The sequence below is a fragment of the Mustelus asterias genome, chromosome 16 (assembly GCF_964213995.1).
Source record: "Mustelus asterias chromosome 16, sMusAst1.hap1.1, whole genome shotgun sequence".
NCBI lineage: Eukaryota > Metazoa > Chordata > Chondrichthyes > Carcharhiniformes > Triakidae > Mustelus > Mustelus asterias.
Window position 1 is genome coordinate 31,379,572 of NC_135816.1, and position 22,811 is coordinate 31,402,382.

Consider the following 22,811-nt stretch of genomic DNA (forward strand, 5'->3'; position numbering starts at 1 on the left):
AAGAGACGAGATTCAACATTCAACATTCGTTCTTGCCTTACTGTGAAGCTGGGATGAATAAGAGTCAAAGGCAGTTAAATTCCCTTCTCCATTGCAATCAACAAGCTGCCTAGGGCAGACCTGGGCACGAGCAGCTCACCAGTAATAAAAGAAATGAGGCTAGCAGACCAATTTGACATGGCCCTGCCAGCATCTTCATTGAGTGTGCTGGGGGTGGGGTGGGGGGGCGGGGGGTGGGAAATCGTGCCCTGTTTCAGTATTTTTCTCTCCCAAGAGTTCTTTTACTTTTAGTTTTGGCTGCTGGCTAGTTCGAAGCTGTTGGACTCCAGACTGAAAAACAGTGTCTCTCCCTGGTATTAGAAATTCTGCGGGCTAGCTGGAAGCAGGTTTTCTTGCCTTCCCGGAGTGAAAATTTTGCCGTTGGTGGTTTGCTAGCAAGAGGTCAGCATCGGCATTATCTGTACCTCGAGGTGTTGAGACTTCCAGAACGGAGAAGCCAAAGTTTCAATTCTTTGTTCAAAAGACTAATTCACACCCGGTAGTGAGTGCATAGCTGCAAAACAACATGAGCATCCTTGTTTTCTGTGTTAAACCTGGGATGGATGTATGTTTGTAAGGCTTGTTTGGTTGGAACAATGCATTTAGTTGTTAAGGTTTATACAATATCATGGTTGTTGTTTTTTCTTGTTTGTAATTGGTAAAAGTTATTCCTAATTTTCTCCCTACATGTTAACTTTATTGCAAAGAACAAGGAAAATTATAGCACAGGAACAGGCCCTTCGGCCCTCCAAGCCTGCACCGACCGTGCTACCCGACTAAACTAAAACCCCCTACCCTTCCGGGGACCATATCCCTCTATTCCTATCCAAATTCATGTACTTATCAAGATGTCCCTTAAGAGTCACTACCGTATCCGCTTCCACTATCCCAGCAACGGGTTCCAGGCACCCACTACTCTCTGTGTAAAAAATCTGCTTCGTATATCTCCTTTAAACCTTGCCCCTCGCACCTTAAACCTATGCGCCCTAGTGATTGACTCTTCCACCCTGGGAAAAAGCTTCTGACTATCCACTCTGTCCATGCCTCTCATAATCTTGTACACTTCTATCAGGTCTCCCCTCAACCTCCGTCGCTCCAGTGAAAACAAACCAAGTTTCTCCAACCTCTCCTCATAGCTAATGCCCTCCATACCAGGCAACATCCTGGTAAATCTTTTCTGTACTCTCTCCAAAGCCTCCACATCCTTCTGGTAGTGTGCGACCAGAATTGAACACTATATTCCAAGTGCGGTCTAACTAAGGTTCTATAAAGCTGCAACATGACTTGCCAATTTCTAAACTCAGTATCCCGGCCGATGAAGGCAAGCATGCCGTATGTCTTCTTGACTATCTTCTCCACCTGGCATTACCACTTTCAGTGACCTGTGTACCTGTACACCCAGATCCCATTGCCTATCAATACTCTTAAGGGTTCTACCATTTACTGTATATTTCCTGTCTGTATTAGACCTTCCAAAATGCATTACCTCACATTTGTCCGGATTAAATTCCAGCTGCCATCGCTCCGCCCAAGTCTCCAACTGATCTATATCCTGCTGTATCCTCTGATGGTCCTCATCGCTATCCGCAAATCCACCAACCTTTGTGTCGTTCGCAAACTTACTAATCAATCCAGTTACATTTTCCTCCAAATCATTTATATATATTACAAACAGCAAAGGTCCCAGCACTGATCCCTGAGGAACACCACTTGTCACAGCTCTCCATTCAGAAACGCACCCTTCCACTGCTACCCTCTGTTTTCTTTGACCGAGCCAGTTTTGTATCCACCTTGCCAGCTCATCTCTGATCCCATGCGACTTCACCTTCTGTACCAGTCTGCCATGAGGGACCTTGTCAAAGGCCTTACTGAAGTCCATGTAGACAACATCCACTGCCCTACCCTCATCAATCATCTTCGTCACTTCCTCGAAAAACTCGATCAAGTTAGTGAGACACGACCTCCTCTTCACAAAACCATGTTGCCTCTCACTAATACGTCCACTTATTTCTAAGTGGGAATAAAGCCTGTCTCGAAGAATCCTCTCCAATAATTTCCGTACCACTGATGTAAGGCTCACCGGCCTGTAATTACCTGGATTATTCTTGCTACCCTTCTTAAACAAAGGAACAACATTGGCTATTCTCCGATTCGCATTCCAACCATTATTCATGTAAATTGAGTCTGTGTCTTTATATGCCCTGTTTGTGAACAGAATTCCCACTCACCTGAAGAAGGGGCTTGGAGCTCCGAAAGCTTGTGTGGCTTTTGCTACCAAATAAATCTGTTGGACTTTAACCTGGTGTTGTTAAACTTCTTACTGTGTTGACCTCCCCTGTAGCCAGTGAGGATACAAAGATTTCTCTCAAGGCCCCAGCAATTTCCTCCCTTGCCTCTCTCAGTATTCTGGGGTATATCCCATCAGGCCCTGGGGACTTGTCTACCTTAATGTTTCTCAAGAACCCCAATACCTCCTCCTTTTTGATCTCAACATGACTCAAACTATCTACACGTCCTTTCCCAGACTCATCATCCACCAAGTCCTTCTCTTTGGTGAATACTGACGCAAAGTACTCATTTAATACCTCGCCCATTTCCTCTGGCTCCACGCATAGATTCCATCCCTTGTCCTTGAGTGGGCCAACCCTCTCCCTGGCTGCCCTCTTGCTCTTTATATATGTATAAAAAGCCTTGGGATTTTCCTTAATCCTGCTTTTTCATGACCCCTTTTAGCCCTTCTTACACCTTGCTTAAGTTTCTTTCTACTTTCCTTGTATTCCACACTTGCTTTGTGTGTTCCTAGCTTCCTAGCTTTGACAAATGCTTCCTTTTTCTCTTTGACTAGGCTCACAATATCTCTCGTTATCCAAGGTTCCCAAAACTTGCCATCCTTATCCTTCATCCTTACAGGAATGTGCCGGTCCTGAATCCCTATCAACCTACACTTGAAAGCCTCCTACATGCCAGATGTTGATTTGCCCTCAAACATCTGCCCCCAATCTACACTCTTCAGTTCCTGTCTAATATTGTTGTAATTAGCCTTTCCCCAATTTAGCACCTTAACTTGAGGACTTAACTTATTCCTAAATAAACTTTGATAAAAGCTCCCTGGTGGTCATTTGAATCATATCTGGAGTGAAACATATTGTGCTTACCTGCGGCAAATTCAAAGTGCAAAGCTTATGGTCTAGATTGACTTCATAAAATATCTTGAAGTTTCTGACCTGGATTATAACATGATTATATGAAGAAGAATGGTGTTAGTGTCAGCTTGGTTCAGTTGATATACTGTTCGTCTCTGCCTCAGGACGCTGTGGATTCAGAACTTTCACACATAACCTTGGCTGATACTCTGTGCAACTTTAGTGCAGTAGTGAAAGAAGTGCTACATTTCTAGAGGTGGCACCTTTCGGTTGAGATGTTGAACTGAGGTCCCGACTGCTGCCCAGATGAATCTCACGGTATGATCTGAAAAGCAGGGAATAAATCTGGGATTCAGCCAATGTGCCTCCCTCACCAAACAATATTAAAACCTTCCCTCCTCCTTCGGGGTTCCTGTAGACCTCTGGGTCACTCCATGGGATGGTGGCAGCAAGGATCAGGCATGCGAGGGCAGCAAGGGAAGCCCTCATCACCACGCACTTTGGTAACCAGGGACCTGTGTTGTCACACATGGGTTCCATTTCCTGCCCCCCTCCCCCCTCTCTTGGAGCCCGACAATCTCCTGCAACATTGTAGCACCAGAGTGGTGGGCCTGGGTACGCTGTTTCTTTGGCAGACAGGAGGGTGATGACGACTCGCTATGCGCCATTGTGATGATGCCCTTGTGCAAACTAGTCTGACTCCTACCTGAGCTCCGCATGGCACCTGGGCCCACATCTAGGTGGTGGGTAAGGGAGCACTAAACGCCCATGCAGGGCCCGGGGGCAGGTGGGGTGGGAGGGTGGAGGGAATCTCTTGTGGGTTCTGGAGATGCCTTGGCAGATGCTGTAAGTTGCTGCCAATGCATGCCACCCGCTGTAGCCAGTGAATTATTTGCGCGCCTTGATTTTCTCAGTAAGAGTGCATTGAGGGGCCTCCCCCACTGACATCAACATGCAGGGTCCCTCCAGCAACCGTCAGGGTAAGTATATCCCTGTCAGAGGCTAATTAGAGACAGGTTAGCCACACGTGTGGGGTGAAATAACATTTATTGTTGCCAATAATAGTGCTGTCATAATAAGTGAGAATGTAAAAACGTGAATGCGACACTTTAAAGTGCCTAAATGTTCTAAAAATATCATGTTGCCCTTCACCCGTGCCATCTTAGTGCCGCTACAACTTCTTAACCTTACATGGCCTACCATTATGTCTCGATGTCCCCCCAGGATGTACATTGGAGGTGAAGGTAGACCAGCTGCCTACCATGCCCTGTGGCCTGTGATTGCCTTGGCGAGTGTCCTCTGGAGGACCTGGACCTTGAGGGCCCAGGCTGGCTTCCAGGTGTCTGGGACGTATCCAAGACACCCTCTTCATCCCGCTGCCCCAGAGATGTCCCAGTGTCAGGAAGGGGGGAGTCAGAAGGTGTAACCACAGCCGCAATCTCTTGAGTGGAAGGCCCGAGCACAGGCTCGAGCCCTCCCTCCTCCCTCGGGGCTCCTGCGGGCCCCAGGGTCACTCCATGGGACGGTGGTTCTTCTGCAATGAGCTCCAGCATCACCTGTCCCTGCCAGTCCTGGAGGACCACCTGATTTCTTGCCATGGTGGTTGAGCCCTCTGCGATGGACCTCTAAGTTGGGGGGCACCTGTCAATGGCAACAGCAAGTGCCCTCTGAGACTGAGTCACGCTCTGCAGCCCATCAGCCATGACTCTCTGTGACTGGGCCACATTCTCAAGGGTTGCTGCCATAGCCCGCTGTGTCTCAGTGCTGTCCTGCTGGGTCTCCTGCAAGATCTTGAACCTCTCAGCCATGGGCTGCAGAAACTCGATAAGCCTGTTGAGGCCCTCAGCTGTGGCTTGCTGTGACTTGACCATCGTTGGAACCTACCACTCATGGTGTGAATCTCCTGCCCCATGCTTTCCACCACAGACGCTACCCTTGCAGTGTTGGCCTGGGAATCATGCAAGATAGGCAATAGCTGGCCCACCTGTAAGCTTTGGGACTCCTCCCAACAGCCTCACAGTCAGTCCTGTGTTGCTGTCAGCCCCTCCTGCATTCCCAGCAGCTGAGGGAGAAGTGATCTGAGAGGCCCAGCCTGGGGCCAGCTGAGTCCTCGCTTCCGGCAGTTCCCTTCTCCACCCAACGTACATCAGCAGATGTATCGAGTGCACCAGAGAGTGACCCAGATCCTTGCCACTAACTTGACCCTCTGGATGATGAGTTGCAAGGTGGAAGCTGGCGCAAAACTGGTGCTGACCTTGGAGGTCCCTTCATCCGCATCCTCCAAGGCACCTTCAGAGCTGTCAGGGGCAGGATGGGCGGGAGCAGCAGTGGGGGCCACGATGCCAGATGGCCTGGGCGTGTCAGGGTCCTTTCCTGCAACACAGGACACAAGGTTAAGTGCAAGAGAGAGTGAGGAATCTGGGCTGCATGCAACTTACTTGAAATTTCCCCAACAAGTGAAGGATCGGCAGGTGCTCACTTCTATGCTCCAGCCCAACCATGCTGTCGTCAATGGACCGCATGCCCTCCTCTCCCGCAAGCTCCAGAATAAAGGACGCTGTGAATTTGTCTTCTTCATGGCGGAGAGAGAGAAACCATTTTGAACAAACAAGGCAATCTACCGGGGGCGGGGGGTGGGGGGGGGGGGCGGGGTTGTCGGGGGGAGCTAAAAGGGCAAAATAAATGAGAGGATCCATTTTGTGTACTTCACCACCCAGATCTTGACACAAGTAGTACAATCTGTGTAAAACTGAATCATCACTCACGTTTGCTGGCATTATGGCCACATCTTAACTCCTCGCCATGCCCGTCGATCGCGCATCCCTGAGGTGTCTTGCGATGCTAAAAATCAGATTGGTGCCTGACGCAAATGGTTTGATATCTTCCCAGCCCCGTTTTCATGGCGTGAACCACTTTGTGAAGTTTATCAACATGGATTTGACTGGATTTCAGTATCATTAGCGAGTTCGGCATGCAAGCTTCCCCCCTCTCGGATGCTTCCCACCTCTTCAACACCCGCCAGTGTGAATCACTGCTGCTCTATAAACGACTGGGCCAGGTCCAGCAGCAGCCAGGAGGTGAGCACCACTGAGCACCAATCCTCGGGGTGCAGGGGATGGGGTCTCAGCTGCAACCATGTTGCGGGGTGGAATGGGGGGCTTGCATGAGTGAGTGGTCTTGGGGGGGCTCAGGCCAGTCCGGGGGTCCTTGGGTTGGGGGTTGCCACTGGCTTGGAACCTGTGCTGTGCGCATTCCGCTGGCCACTGAACAACCCCCGAGGGGTAGCTTATGTAGACAGGTGCCAACCCCACCAACATCGCTATGGTTACCCTGCCATCCATCTGCTGGACAGGCTCTGTGGTTTCTGCTGATATTTCCCCTCAGGCCCCACTAACAGTAACAAAAACCAGGCTCGGCAGCTGTTGCCCCAGTCAAGGGAGCTCGACAGGTATTAACATGGTACCTCAATGCAGCATAGACTCTGCAGTGCTCCTTGCGATGGAAACCCGTTGCACGAAAGCCATCAGGGTGCTTCCCCATCGCCTGGCTGAACTTCAAGCCCTTCCTGGAAGCCAGTGTACCAGTCGTTCAGGTGGGTAAACTCATGTCCATGCTTGAAGGCTTCCCAATGGGGACCCCCTCACAGACATCCTTATGATCCACGTGCCCAACAGTCAACAGCCCATTGAGGTGGCGCTTGGCACCGGGGATGGTGTCGGGTTGTCAGCGTGCAGACTCATGGGGACACGGGTTGCTAGGAGGGAGGGTGTGGTCCGGCATGGATAACCTTACAGACTGTCTCTCTCTCTCTTTCCCCTCCTCCCACACCTCCCACCCCCTTTGCCCCACACACACACATACCCCGCAGAGCCGTGATGGATTTCGCATTGGAGCCCAATAAACCAGTGATTCTCGTGGATGCTGAGGAGGAGGATGGAGACATCTGTCCACTTCAAGGCCAGCCGAGCCCAGCCCTGGCCACAGGCCGCAGCAGGAGAACAGGGGCAAGGCCACGGCTGCTTGAGGGGGGGAGAGGGGCAGAGGATGTTGGAGATGGAGACCCAGGGTGTACAGGAGCTGTGTTTTTCGATGGGCTGCAGGACACTGTGTGCCGCCGCAGACTTGTCTCACTAAGGAGACAGTGCGGCACCTGTGCCAGGCCCTCCACAAGTGCAGCCATGAGGTGACGGATGCCCTGTATGCCTAGGCAGACCCCCACTACATCAACTTCAATGTGGGCCAGGCCCAACAGGAAGTCCGGGCTGCAGGCTTCACTTCCATCACTGGGATGGCCCATGTGCAGGGGGCTATAGATGGATCCACATCGTCCTGCGGGCCCCCATGTGATCAAGGGCTGTCCTTTATTAATTGGAAGGGGTTCCACTCCCTTTTCGTTCATATTGTGTGCGACCACTGGAGGAACATCATACAGGTGTGTGCACAGCACCCAGAGAACATGTATGATAGTTACATCTTGCACAGCTCAGACATCCCCGGGCTCTTCGAGGATCACCTAGGCTTTCGAGATGGCTCATGGGGACAAGGGCTACTCGCTGCAGTCAAGGCTGATGGCACCAGTGCAGAGGCCCGAGATCAAGGCAGAGTCCCGCAATAGGGAGGCCCACACTGCCACCCGGTCCATTGTCGAGCAGTGCATTGGGCTCCTGAAGATGCCATGGGTCCCATTGATGTCACACCAGGGTGGTGGGCCTGGGACTGCCGTGTCAGCGAGTTTCCTGTCCAGGCAGGAGGGTGATGATGACTCGCTATGAGGCACAGTGTGATGCTGCCCTGGGTGCAACACAAGTCTGACTCCTACCTGTTCTCTGACTGTACACTGGCGCGTCTGGGACCACATCTGCGGGGGTCTGGGGCACCACCATGTGGCCCAATGCCCCAGGGGTGGGGGGGCGGTGCTGTGCGAGCCGGTTCTAGGGTCCGGTGGGTGTATAAGATGCCATCCCAGGCTGTCTGTCACTGTGGGTCTACAGGGCTCCCAATGCTGGGACTGTTTGGGAGGTTGGTTGTGTCTGGAGCAGAGGAGTCAGACCGCTGGGTCACCCATCAACGGTGGGGGCCGGTGACGCTGTGGCCCTCACGCGTTTTCAGATAAGCATTTGGAGTACCACAGCAGTCAGCGGTCTGGCACAAGTGCTGGGAACTGGCAGACTCAGTGGGCCGAAGGACCTCTCTCACGGACAGCGACAGGTTGAGCCTCTATACGGTCGGGGTACGGTCATCCCTGTGGGAGGCAGACTACAGACAGAGGAGTCACAGCTGTGGGATGCAATAACATTTATTAGTGATCGTTTGCAGTGCATATTACCCTGTTCTTTTTGGGATTCTTCCATCCCGAAGTAATCTGGTTCATGCTCAGTGAGGGGGTGAACCATATTAGCATATTTAAAGAATCATTTAAATACGCAGGGTTGGTTCGGAGCTGGATTCTCCCAGCTCCTGCAATTCTCCGACCCTCAGCACAGCGGGAACCCGGCACAAACCACTCCTGGCTTCCACAAATGGAGACCAGTGGTGATGGACACATGGGGGGGAGGGCACAAAGGCAATTGAAGTCACGGATGGTTGGAGAAATGGTTGGGTAGCAATGTGGCACTGTGCTTGGCACCCTGGCATTCCCAACTTGGCATTCCCAACCTGGCAGTGTCAAATAAAGCCAGCTGATTTTTTTAGTTCAAACTTTCAGCTCCTTTAGGATTCCTGCTGATTTGATTTGCCTTCTTTTGATGATCTTCCCAGCCAGATCGGCCATTGTGTGCTAACCTCACCAACCTCCTCACCTCACTCACTCATTCTGCCTGCAGATAAGCAACCAGTGACCCTTTCTGCATGTCTCACCAGAATGCCTGTTCATTTAGAACCAACCCTTGCTATCCATGACCTTATTGTGGACGGTTATTTTTTCATTTCCTAGCTTTGACTGAAGTTTTGCGTGGAGCTGATTACAGCTCACATCTTACTGAATTCTCCCCAACTGCCCTACCTATACTGCCCCATAAACTGTCACCAAACCATCACTTCATTCCTGTCAATGATCCTTTGTTGTTTCTCCTCCTGCCCTTGCCCCAGGCACTTCCATCGCACGCCCTCCCCATTAAAATCTACATTGTCTACCACACCCAAATTCCACCTGAGTCTAGCCTCTACTTGCATGGGTATCACTCTGCATGAGATTGTCCACATTTGTGTTTCCTCAGTCAGTTTTGGTGCTGGACACTTCTGTTGCATGACTGTCAGTAAGAATGCGACAGCAATGAGAGCTTTAAACCCCTGCCTCAGAATACCTTCAATCTGATTCCTTCACATGCTGAAATTGGACAATAGAGCCTCTTGCAGACTGGAGTCTGAGGCTTCTACGTTGGCAGTGTGAGCATTTGTGAGAGATCCTCCCTCCCGCTGTGCCTACGATCTGGTTAACAGATGACTCTTCCAAGATTAATGTGAACGTGGGATTTCATAATTGAAAAAATTGATGCAGAATTGTGACGGCTGCGTACAAAAAAAGAATTGTAATTTTTTTCTGAGTAATCTTTTGATTTGTCTGCTGCATCTGAGCTAACTAGCCTCTCCTAAATATTTTGCTTTAAAAATTTGAATATACATACGTTTTAAATTTGCCCTTCATGGATTTTTGTGGACGGTGATGATATACAGAAGTGACACAGTGAATTTGTTAACCTCACCGTTACCACTTATGAAGGATTGGATTTCATCTGACTGTATTTGACTTTCTTTGTTGACTACGTTAGAGTTACTGCCAAAACCAGAAAATTCATTATCATGGCGGCACGGTGGCACAGTGGTTAGCACTACTGCCTCACAGTGCCAGGGATCCAGGTTCGATTCCCGGCTTGGGTGACTGTCTGTGTGGAGTTTGCACATTCTCCCCGTGTCTGCACAGGTTTCCTCCGGGTGTCCTGGTTTCCTCTCACAGTCCAAAGATGTGCGGGTTAGGTTGATTGGCCATGCTAAATTGCCCCTTATGGGGATTAATAGGGTAAATAAGTAGGGTTATGGGAGATAGGGCCTGGGTGGGATTGTGGTCGGTGCAGACTAGATGGCCGAATGGCCTCCTTCTGTAGGGATTGTATGAGAGGTTTGTAATTAACTTTCTTCAATATGATTCTGCTGTGTCGGACTATAATTTAGACTGAAAACGCCATGAAGCGGGTGATGTAAGTCAGCCCGCTCAGGAGAGGAAAGAATACGTTAGACTGATTTCAGAAACAACGGCCGCAATCTTTGTTCACGCCGGCAGGATTTTCCCATCCCCCTGCAGTGACTAGAAATTTGTCTGGGTGCCAGATTATCCGACCTTGCTGCCAATAAGATCGTGTCCCACATATTTAACTGTTAAGGATTTGACTCAGTCCACAAGCGGGTTAAAAATTTAACAGATAAACATCCTTAGCAAAAAGCAGAGGGAGACAACACTAATCTCAATAAACGGAGGCCTGAATTTTGTACTCGTCCTGCATGCTTGACCAGCAGGTCTGGAAGTGGCCGTATTGTCCACTTGCACCCGCAAACAAAGAAATGACCCAGTTTCGCGCTGTCTGGCCAATTCAGGGCTGGCCAGCGGGAACTGTCGCCGGACACTGGTGCAACACTGCCAGCGGGGGTGGGTGCTAGGTCCAATGGTGAGCTGGAGGGGTTTAAAAATGAGCCCAGGCTACTCCCGGTCGGCTGCCTGGAGTTGCGGAGGAGAAAGCTCCCAATTTTGCAGAAATGATCGTCTCAGCAGCCGGTGGGCACAGCAGGCGGGAGGGCAGTGTCACTGGGTGTACCGCACCATCTTTCTCTGACGACTGTCTGTGTGCTCTGGTGGAGGCAGTGAGTGCCCGGCGTTAAATACTAATGCTGCAAGAGGGGGGCCACCCCACCAGATGAAGAAGGCCTTGGATGGAGGTGGCCCAGGTGAGCCGGCATGATGTGGTGCGCCGAATTTGGATCCAGTGAGAGAAATAGCTCAATGATCTTCTGCATTCCGCAAGGGTGAGTGCCAACTTGGCATGGAACTGAGCATAGATGTCTTGGAGGGTGGACAGCAAGTCTGAGAGACGTGCTGGTTAGGTGTACTGACCCAAACAGGCGCCAGACTGTGGCGGCTGTGGGAAATTTCACAGTAACTTCATTGCAGTGTTAATGTAAACCTTACTTGTGACTAATAAATAAACTTTAACTTTTAATTTCAGTGCTCAGGGGTGAGAGATGCTTAGTCCCAAAAGGCACATATCCCTGTTCATGCCAATGGTACGAGATTCAGCCAATCACCTGTGTATGGAAGGGCAAGGAGTCCCAACCTGATGGGCACTTGAAACTGGCACTTGTGGGGAGGTCTGCGAGGCTGGATTGGTGCAGCAGGTAAAAGCTGGGTCAATGAATGCATTTGTCCGTGATCAGGGGAAGAGAAACCATTACGTGCCGAAGCGCACATGGATGGGTGATGGAACGTCGAACATTGTGATCCTGTCTAGGTTTGAGATAGACACATTGGACATGGAAGGCAAGTGAGGAGCACGGTCATCATGTATTAGAGAGGCAGGGATGTCAGAGGATGGTGAGAGTTCAGTGGACAGATAAGAGAATGCAGAAAGAGCTGGGTTGTGGCATCTCCAGTGAGAAGGGAAAATCCAGAATTCCCATCGATTGGCCACTCGCAGTGCCTCAGTGAGGCACTCAGTGCTTGCACAGACACTGAGTGAGGATGTTCCTAATTACATAATCTCCCTTAGAAGCATCATCCTCAGGATGCACCGCTGACCCCAGTGGAACCTGAGGAGGAACGATCGAACACTCATGTCATGGTAGCACAGTGGTTAGGACTGCTGCCTCACAGCGCCAGGGACTCGGATTCAATTCCAGCCTTGGATCACTGTCTGTATGGAGTTTGCACTTCTCCCTGTGTCTGCGTGGATTCCCTACAGGTGCTCTGGTTTCCTCCCGCAGTTCAAAGATGCACAGGTTAGATGGATTGGCCAGGATCAATGTGGGGGTTACGGCAGAAGATGGGGGAGTAGGCCTAGGTAGATCGCTCTTTCAGAAATTTGGTGCAGATTCAATGGGCTGAATGGCCTTCTTCTGCACTCTAGGGATTCTATGAATTCTGTCCTCTCTCCGCACCAAGCACCAACACAGCTACAGGCATGTTGATGGGCTATAGTGTGTCAGTTCAGTTTGGAGTGCACTGTGGTGAGGGTACATCACCCTCATTGGAGGAGCTGGCGAAGGCAGAGAGTGCCGAGGGCACCAGCAGTTAGAGGATTGCTGGAGACCTGGACCATGCTGAGTCTGAGGCAGATGCCGAACCTCTGGAGTCAGACGACAGATGTTGGATGTCTAGTGGGATGTGTGGGAAGATCTGGCAGAGATCCCTGAGGGTCTGCGTGTCATGGTATCTGTCATGGAGGAGTCCATGTGGAGCTTGAGTGCTGCATGGACCCTGAGCACACAGCCTCCTCCATTTGGCAGACAGCTCCAGGGCAGAATCAGGGCTTCCTGAGATTGCTTTCTGACCTGTAAGCCCTCACAAAGACAACGGCCCCAGGAGGTCACTGCCAGTCTGAGAGATGGATGAGACACCTAATCTCTCTCTGCAAGATGCCCATTTAACATTGGCGAGCAGGGAGGTCCAGACATGCCTCGCGCTGGCAGACGAGCTGCCATTCATCTCCGTATGCTCCAGCTACCGTGCTCCGGATTAGGGTCACAGCTCCTCTGCCCCTCTGCCAGTAACAATGGCACCTTAGACAGTGACAACTGAGGAGTGCCCAGCATGTTGCTGGTTGCACCGTCCCAGGCAGAGGCTGCTCAGGCCCCACCAGCCAGAGGACAGCTGCCAAGGTCAACACAACAGCAGAATCAGCAATCTGCCTCCAGTACCTATGCCAGCGAGCGAGGGGGACACCAAAATGTAGCACTCGCAAGTGTATGCTTAAGACACTGTGAGCACAGGATAGGGTTTTCACAGGTGACCTTTGTTCATTTAATCAAAGTAATGTTTTGTTCCTGTGTAACTGTGTCAACCATTTTATGTTCTGTTCTTTGTTTGCAAGCCTGCTAAAGATATAAATAAGTATCGTGTCTCAATGAGCTGTGTGTCCTTTATAGGTGCAGGCCTCATCACTGCCTTATGTTGAACATCAGAGACAGCAAACTTTATTACAGAAGTTGTGAGCTGACACTGAGGTCATGGCCTTGCCATCTCAGGAATGTGTGTGTAGGAGGTGGTGCCCTTGAGATGGAAGCCAAGCCGTGGCACCTGAGCTGAAAGAGCATAGAATCGAAGCCTCCCTGGTGCCCCTTTCTCACTGAATGTTAATCAAGTCTTCCTCCTCGTCCTTCTGTACATGCCCAGCCCCCTCTTCAGGTTCGTCAGTGGAGTCTGTCCTCTGAGGCACGTGGAGCTGTCTTGGTGTCCTCATCCTCGAGTGGGTTGCCCCTTGCCAGTGCCAGATTGTGCAGAGCGCAGCACACCACAACGGATAAACCACATACAGTCTGGAAGACATGGCAGGGAGCCCCGGAACAGTCCAGGCAGCAGAACTTAGTCAGCAGTGGCCCTAATGCCTCTTGACCACTGCTGCTCTTGTGAAGGCAAGACTCTGATTTATCTCTCTTCCATCTCTGCCCATATCTGGCAAAATAGTCCTCAGAACAAGGTTAACAATGCAGATACCTAACAAGAGCAAAAGGTCTGAGACCTCAACAGTAACAGTAAGCATTACTGTTAGCAAACTCTAACCTGAACTCTCAACAGCTCACATAGCCAGTGCTCCACCCCCCTTTTATCCTGTAAAAAAAATAGCGATGGCTGCCTGTTCATACTGCCTGCACGCCGAACTAAAAATCGCACGGGCAACATAAAATTCCAGTCAATTGGACTGTTAATCCCCTTAACCTGCTAATTAATTATCAGCGGACGTGCATAATTTCAAGCACTTCCGAGTCAGGCACGTGCCTACTTGTGATGCAATTCTGATCACAGTAAGTAGTCTCACAACACCAGGTTAAAGTCCAACAGGCTTATTTAAAGCACGAGCTTTCGGAGCGCTGCTCCTTCATCAGGTGAGTGCAATTCTGATCACATAACATATTGCAAACCAACGAAATGATTCATCAATTTATCATGAGATGGGGGTCCTTTATAATATTAAATTAACACATTATTAATTACCCACAGGACCATATTTCCCCAAATTTCATTTGAGCTTTTGGAAATCCCAGTCTTAAAGTACGTTCGCCAGTGGGTGGACAAAGACAGGAATCAGAGAGTTTACATTTCAGCAAAAAAGAGTTGGATAACTTCAGACATCAAACACAGGCAGCATAAAAGGAGCAGCATTGATACCTAATTTTAACATATAATCTTTTTCAATAAGTATATGTCTTCCACATGGCTCTTCAAAGAAGAACATTTAAATTGGTTATGCGGTAATTATAACTCATATCTCATGTTTATATATGCTTTGTAGGTTAAACATCTTTTATGTGCAAAACACTATGATCAGTCTGAAGCAACAAATAGATACTAGGGATGAAAGTTGGTTGATTTCATTTAATTATTTAATGAAACATAGCTTCTTGAGTTCTAAAACTTTCATTCCCCCTCAGGAAACAGACTCAAACTGTCAAGTTTTTTTGATAGTGATATTCAAGAAAGTGTAGCACTCGGTTAAGTCCCATCAGAGTTTGCATACAATGCTCGGGATGTAGTGAATTATAGGCTGAAATATTGACAAATTATCTGACTTCTTTTGATGTGGACTTAGGAAATATGCAGTAAACAAACAAGACCTAAGGGAACCACAATGGCTCAGTCGTGTTTTTATTTGTGGCTAATGTTGATGCAGCCCATTTCCAGGAGGGGTTGCTGTTTACAGTTCTCCTGCATCCTCAGCGTTTCTCTGGTCTAGTTTGAGAGACTAGCATGTGTTACTGTGTCCACACTCACTTCTCCAAAGGAAATGGAATACTTGTAACAGGTTTTTTTCTCTAGATCCCCCCCCCCACCAGTGTGACTGTACAGCACAATCCAACATCAGGTTTCCAGACCCCTTTTTTAAAATTCCCTGGTGGAACCTCTGAGCAGCCTGATAGACAAAAAGGGCCAAAAGAAAGTGAGAAAAGGGTGGTGTGAAATTCTGATTCGCACAACAGCATTTTGCTTTGCTGATTTCTTTAATTGAAGCAATCAAAAAATAAAACAGAAAAGGAGACTCGAAGGGTAGTGATTAGGTAATGGTAAGCTTGAGCTCTAAAGGCCTGTAGGAAGATCAACAACTGGAGGAGAAATGGAGGCAAGTTTTAACTTTGTTGCCCAGGTGCTAACATGGTAGATGGGATCACTTGCCTGTTACAGAACTCATCTGATTTCACCCCATATCAATAAGAAGTCTCACAACACCAGGTTAAAGTCCCACAGGTTTATTTGGTATCACGAGCTTTCGGAGCGCAGCTCCTTCACCAGGTGAGCACCTTCATCAGGTGTTGCTCCTTCATCAGCACGCACATGATGAAGGAGCAACGCTCCAAAAGCTCATGATACCAAATAAACCTGTTGGACTTTAACCTGGTGTTGTGAGATTTCTTACTGTGCCCACCCCAGTCCAACGCCGGCATCCCCACACCCCATATCAATGGTATGATAATTGGATAGATTTGCAACAGGCAGACAATCTTTTTCATCACATTAATGTCTGGGTGGCGACCTTGAAAATTACTCAGAAAGTTAACCCCACGCAGACTCATATTTCGCCAAATGTGTGGAAGCCCTGATGCCAACGTTGTTTCTGGGTTATTTGGCTGCATAGATGGATGGCGGGCCTTCCTTGGTGATCTTCTAATCTTGAAGTGGAGATGCCGGCGTTGGACTGGGGTAAGAACAGTAAGAAGTCTCACAACACCAGGTTAAAGTCCAACAGGTTTATTTGGTAGCAAATACCATAAGCTTTCGGAGCAGAGACTCCATCTGACGAAGGAGCTCTGCTCCGAAAGCTTATGGTATTTGCTACCAAATAAACCTGTTGGACTTTAACCTGGTGTTGTGAGACTTCTTACTGATCTTCTAATCTGGCAGGTTGGGGGTGCTGGCCAATTGCAGGTGGCACGCAGGGCGTACTGCAATCAGGTCAATGAAAAGTACTATTTTTAAAGGCCTGGCAACCACCTCCACACAGGCTGCACATAGATGGTGTTGGAAAGGGTACAGAAAAGGGCAACCTGTGGAGGAATGGGTGAAGTCTAGAGGAAGGGAGGCCCCATTGTTCAGTGACATCTCTCTGTAAATGCTGCCACAGGCAATAAGAGAGGGATTCTTTCCAATGGATGGGAAGAGCAACCTCACAAAGTAGAAGGCATGGCCGGAGGTGGCTGAGGAGGTCGCTGGAAAGTCGTGCAAACTTTGGTGCAGTGCTGGAAGCGATTCAGTGATATCGTACTGTCTTGAAAGGTTGTTGGAATTCACAATTGCAAATTCGTACATATACAGGTGCTAAATGGCACCCATGAGATATGTGATGAGGTGGTTGACCTATGCATCAGGCATCTGGCACCAGTGTCCACAGTGAGATGCAGATTGGCCTCATAGCCGAGGCTCTTAGTTAGAACCAATAGCTGCCTCAATAAAGCTGAGTGGTCACTTGCAACAGGGCTTGCAGTAATATGATGGTTGGATATATAACATGGCACAGACTGATGACCACAGCTAGGCCACGAGGCACAATGTTTTTTGTCATTCATTCATGGGATGTGGGCATCATTGGCTGGGCCAGCATTTATTGCCCATCCATAATTGCCCTTCAATGGAGCGATTTGATAGGCCATTTCAGTGGATATTTAAGATCACATTACTGTGGATCTGGAGTAACATGTGAGCAGACTAGGTAAGGACAGCAGATTCCCTTTCCAATTAGGCATTAATGAATCATATGAGTTTTTAAGATAATCGACGATGGTTTCATGGTCATCGTTAGACTTTTAATTCCAAATTTATTTTTATTGAATTCAAATTTCACCCATCTGCCATGGTGGAATTCGAACCTGGTTCCCCAGAGCAGTACGTTGGATCTCTGGATTACTAGTCCAGTGTCAATACCATCTCCCCAATGTATCTGGCTTGCAAGGGAAGTGCACTCGCAATCCAAGAGAGCAGAGACAAACGGGAGGTGGTATATCCTTCATGGCTATGGTGACACTGATGGAGGAACAGGCAATGGAGATAGAATGGATTACAACTGGGTAGCCTGTCGCTGAGAGTGAGATGCATGTGAGAATTCCACATAAAGTGAGTAAAGCAATGGAGGTGGCCATCAAATGTTCAGTCTCTCCTGCAGACTCAATATCAGATGAGGTGACAGCAATGACTGCAGAACCATGTGAGACCTCAGGGCAGGATCTGTCATCTGAGGAGATAGCACCAATCAGTCCAGCACATCGACCACCAGCACAAATTGGCAGGCATTGACATGCATTGAGCCACCCACTGGCTGGCAAGCCTGGCAGAGTCACAAAAGTAGGGAGGGGGCTTGACAGGTAGATGCTGAGAGTTTGTTTCCTCTCATGGGACAGTCTAGGACCAGAGGGCATAATCTCAGAGTGAAGGGTTGCCCATTTCAGGTAGAGATGAAGGGGAATTTCTTCTCTCATTGTGTAGTAAATCTGTGGAATTCTTTACCACAAAGGGCTGTAGAGGCTGGGTCATGAAACATATTCATGGCGGCCATAGACAGATTGTTCATCATTAAGGGAATCAAGGATTATGGGGATAAAATGGGAAAGTGGATGATGCGCGATTAAATCACTCAGGAGGCTAGATTGTACCCGGGAAATAAAGGCTTTTATTACTGACAAGAATGGAGCACACTATATACAATACAATCCCAGACTAAAGGGTCACCAGGCAGTGCAGTGACCTTTATACTTCTCCTGGTAGGCAGAGCCAACTGGAGTGTACCACAGAACAATATCAACAGGTAGAACAGCCCAACCCTAACACCAACAGTAACTACAGTAACATATCTACAAACACCCATAGTGCTGACCATCCATGGCTCAGCACTCATAGTGGTAACCAACTATGGTTCACCACAGTGGAGTTGAGGATTATCACACAGATCAGCCATGATCTCATTGAGCAGACTCGATGGGCCGAATGGTCTATTTCTGCTCCTATATCTTATGGTCTTATGGAAGCAGGGACAGCTGTGCCCACAGCCCATCAGAAGACAGAGGAAGGACCCAGCAATGTTCAACTTGCTGCAATGGGCAAGCGTAAGGAGATTTCAGGAAAGCTCCAGGTACTGAAACAGCGGCATGATATTTGTGAATATCTGTCAGTGTTCCTAAAGGCTGGTTGTACCCATGCACATACAATGGAACTAAGTTTCTGCCATGTGAGCATGTGGCTTCCTCCTTTGAGAAAGTGCTGTCCCCCCCATGGCGATCCACATGCAGCATACAACTTGGTGGATTCAGGAAATTCACACCCACTGCACACCCACCTCCACAGTATGGCCTTATCCATGAGTTGTGTTGGGCAGTGGGTAGGTCAGGTGGCTCCAGTACACATGGATCCGTTGCCAGGTAATCAGCCACTTCAGTTAAGCAGGGGAGGGAAGGTACACCTTGAGAAGGTCAAAGAGCAGCTGCCTCAAGATGATGGGGTTATCCTCATGGTGTCCCTTGCATTGACAGCTGATCCTCAAGACTTTTAACGGTGACATGAGAACTGAATGAAGCGCCAGTGAGAGGCAAGCGACCCTGAATCTGCCAGGTCCCCTGGAGATCAGGCACACAGAAGCTATCCATCATGGCTGGAACAGAAAAGGCTATTCAACTGCATGTGCTGGGAGAGCGCAACTCGGGAGTACCCTGAAGTTTTTGTAAATACACCGAGTGGCTTCTCGTTGTTTATTTGGTGAATGCAAACATCAGAGCTATGTGCAGCTTTAAAGTTCTTGTAATGCATATTTTAATAGTTCATCTGTTCATTTCTGCACCAGTGAACCATTACCTGGTGTTGAGTGAGGTTTGCTCAGAATGAGGGTGAATGACAAATGTAACCCTTGAAATCTTGTGACAGTGGGGCCACTGAGATGGTAGTTGTGTTCAGTGAAAGATCACCAAAAGACCTTCCTCAGGGAGAAAACGGAATCATTTCTGGGGCATTTAACAGTATCCCAGGAGAAATTTATGCTTGTAAGTGAATTGCGCATCTCCGGACACACCAATGTCACTGTCATCGGACCCATGAATGCATTTCCATTGACCAAGTCTTAAACCTTCTTCAACTCATCCTTCCCATAGAAGGAGGCAGCAGTATGCTCAATATGGTTGCCTGCCTCCAATGAAACATCCCTCTAGAGAGTCAGATTCTGCAGGATGCAGCAAATGACCACCTTATCTGAGACCTTTGATTTGGCAGATTGCAGGTCTCCATCAGATCTATCAAGTTACCTGAACCTCATCTTTCAGAAGACCAATAGCCTATTTAATGGTCTCCCTTATAGTCACATGGCAGCAGTTGTACGTGTCCTATGGCTTGGCTGTGGAATCCCACAGAGCTTTGTTTTTAATGTGTACTCCTTGTCATCAATCCACAAAGGTGTTCAGATGGGCCGGACAACTGAGGCACCCGAGACTGTCTCAGCATTTACCAGTCATGGCAGCTTCCTGGCAACTATGGATGCATCAACAGCATCCTCTGACATTGTTCTCAGATTAATCAATGAGTGCAAACTTCCTGTTGATGAAGGCTGCTGCCTCCTCTGAGGGAGCCTTGATGACCATGAGTGCAGTCGATTATCCCAGTATCTGAGGGAATCCAGCCATGGCCCTGAATCCAATCACTTTCTCAGCCTTACTGATGGTGCAATGCCTGCAGTATTGTCCTGCCCGCTGCTACATGATGTCCTTCACCTGAAGTGGAAACAGGTTTAATGTAATTGGCTGAAGAACCAAGTGGGATGAGGGGCTTGTTGTCTCCCAACAGCAAGCTGCCGTGATTTGGAAAAATGGTGGCAGCAGATACAACAGGGAGCATAGAATCCCTACAGTGCAGAAGGAGGGTATTCGGCCCATTGAGTCTGCACCGACCACAATCCCACCCAGGCCCTGTCCCCATAACCCCATACGTTTACCCTAGCTCGGCCCCCTGACACTAAGGGACAATTTAACACGGCCAATCCACCCAACCAGCACATCTTTGGACTGTGGGAGGAAACCGGAGCACCCAGAGGAAACCCACGCAGACACAGGGAGAATGTGCAAACTCCACACAGAGAGTGACCCGAGGCCGGAATCGAACCTGAGTCCCTGGTGCTGTGAGGCAGCAGTGCTAACCACTGTGCCACTGTGCCACTCCTAGCACCCATGAGGGAATTATACAAATACTCTGAGGAAAAATTGCAGGGCACTATAGCAAGAGCAGGATAAGGGGCCTGAGGCGCGTCTGATGAATAGACAAGGCTGATGTTGCCAGGAACAGAAGGCTTTTATTCGCTAAAAGGAACGATGTGGAACAGACAATAAACAGAACAATACTGGGCATGAGGATCTCCCGACTGAGGCCGGAGGGGGAGGGCTGCAGCCTTTATACCCTGAGGGCAGAGCCTCCAGTTAAAGGTGCAGCCGAATTAAAGGTGTCAGAGAGTGTCTCATATACGAACAGTAGTGGCAACAATATATACAGCTCAACCGTGCCGAAGGCACGACAGTGGTTTACCACAGGGCCTAATTAGATAACTCTTTCAAAGTGCCAGCACAGGCAAAATGGGCTGAATAGCTTCCTTCAATGTTGTGTCATTGAATTTCATACACAAAATCACCTGATGCTTAAAGAGTTATTTTTCATACATTGTAATCACCAGTTATGTTATTTTTTTCTGAAATGGTGTATCTGTTGTGAAGAAGGAAGTGTCGATTCATGAAGGAACATCCTTGACAGTGGCAGTTATGTGAATTTTAAAAAATATTGTTTGTAAAATTTGGCATCATCTGTTTCTACATAAAGTACTCTCTGGCTACTTGGTAGCCTGGTGGCACAGTGGTTAGCACTGCTGCCCAGGGACCTGGGTTCAATTCCAGACTTGGGTGTGTGGAGTTTGCACGTTCTCCCCATATCTGCGTGGGTTTTTTCTGGGTGGCCCGGTTTCCTCCCACAGTCCAAAGATGTGCAAATTAGGTTGATTGACAATGTTAAATTGACCCTAGTGTCAGGGGGTTTGGCAGGGTAAATACATAGGGTTATGGGGATAGGGCCTGGGCTGTTGTTGGTGCAGGCTCGATGGGCCGAATGACCTCCTTCTGTGCTGTAGGGATTCTATGATTTTACTTTTGACCACCAGTTTTTATGGAGCAAAACTGGGAAAAGATTGAGAACCACTGACAATGTATAGATATCTCTTTCTCTATTTTGTTCTTCTTATTTCCCTTTGGTACCCTCTCCTAGGCCTCTCCCAGTGGCACATAGATTGGCATATGGTCCTACAGAAACAAGCAGTCCTCTGAAACCTCTTGAAGTAAACCAACAGGGCTGCTGTACTATTTGACTGTCACTGGATTATCAGAAGACCCTTGCCTGTTTTCCCTGCCCTCTTTAACCTGGGGAACACTGAATCTACTGTAGTGCCTGCACCTATAGCTTAAGGTTGACATTGGTGAATTCAGACCTTAATAGCCCTTCCTGGTTGAGTATTATGACTCCCAGTATTGTTAGCCTGTGGCTGTTTACCGACAATATCTTCAGATCAGAATTCTGTGTTTGCCATGGATGACATCATTGCACAGGAGTTGGAGATAAAATGAATGTGATTTACTTTGTTGTTAGCTATTATAGTTTTATTTAAGGTGTGAAAATTTAAAACTGAGAACTGCAATTCACTCAGATGTACCCAGGGCATATTAACACACACACACCTGCAGACTGTTGAAATATTCATGATGTGATTTGCATAGCAAGCACAAAGACACATTTTTATTAAATTATGGCGATTATTGGTTTGTGCTTGACAATGTCAGATACCAAAATTATCCTAGGCATGGTAGCCCCTCAACGTTGACTCATTATTTTACTTGTTATTTGATTTGATTTATTATTGTCACATGTATTAATATACAGTGAAAAATATTGTTTCTTGTGCGCTATACAGACAAAGAATACCGTTCATAGAGAAGGAAAAGAGAGGGTGCAGAATGTAGTGTTACAGTTATAGCTAGGGTGTAGAGAAAGATCAACTTAATGCAAGGTAGGTGCATTCAAAAGTCTGGGAAGAAGCTGTTCTTGAGTCGGTTGGTGTGTGTCCTCAGACTTTTGTAGCTTTTTCCCAACGGGAGAAGGTGGAACAGAGTTTATCCAGGGTGCGTGGGGTCCTTAATTATGCTGGCTGCTTTTCTGAGGCAGCGGGAAGTGTAGACAGAATCAATGGATGGGAGGCTGGTTTGCATGATGGATTGGGCTACATTCACAACCTTTTTTTAGTTTCTTACGGTCTTGGGCAGAGCAGGAGCCATGCCAAGCTGTGATACAATCAGAAAGAATGCTTTCTATGGTGCATCTATAAAAGTTGGTATGAGTCGTAGCTGACATGCCAAATTTCCTTAGTCTTCTGGGAA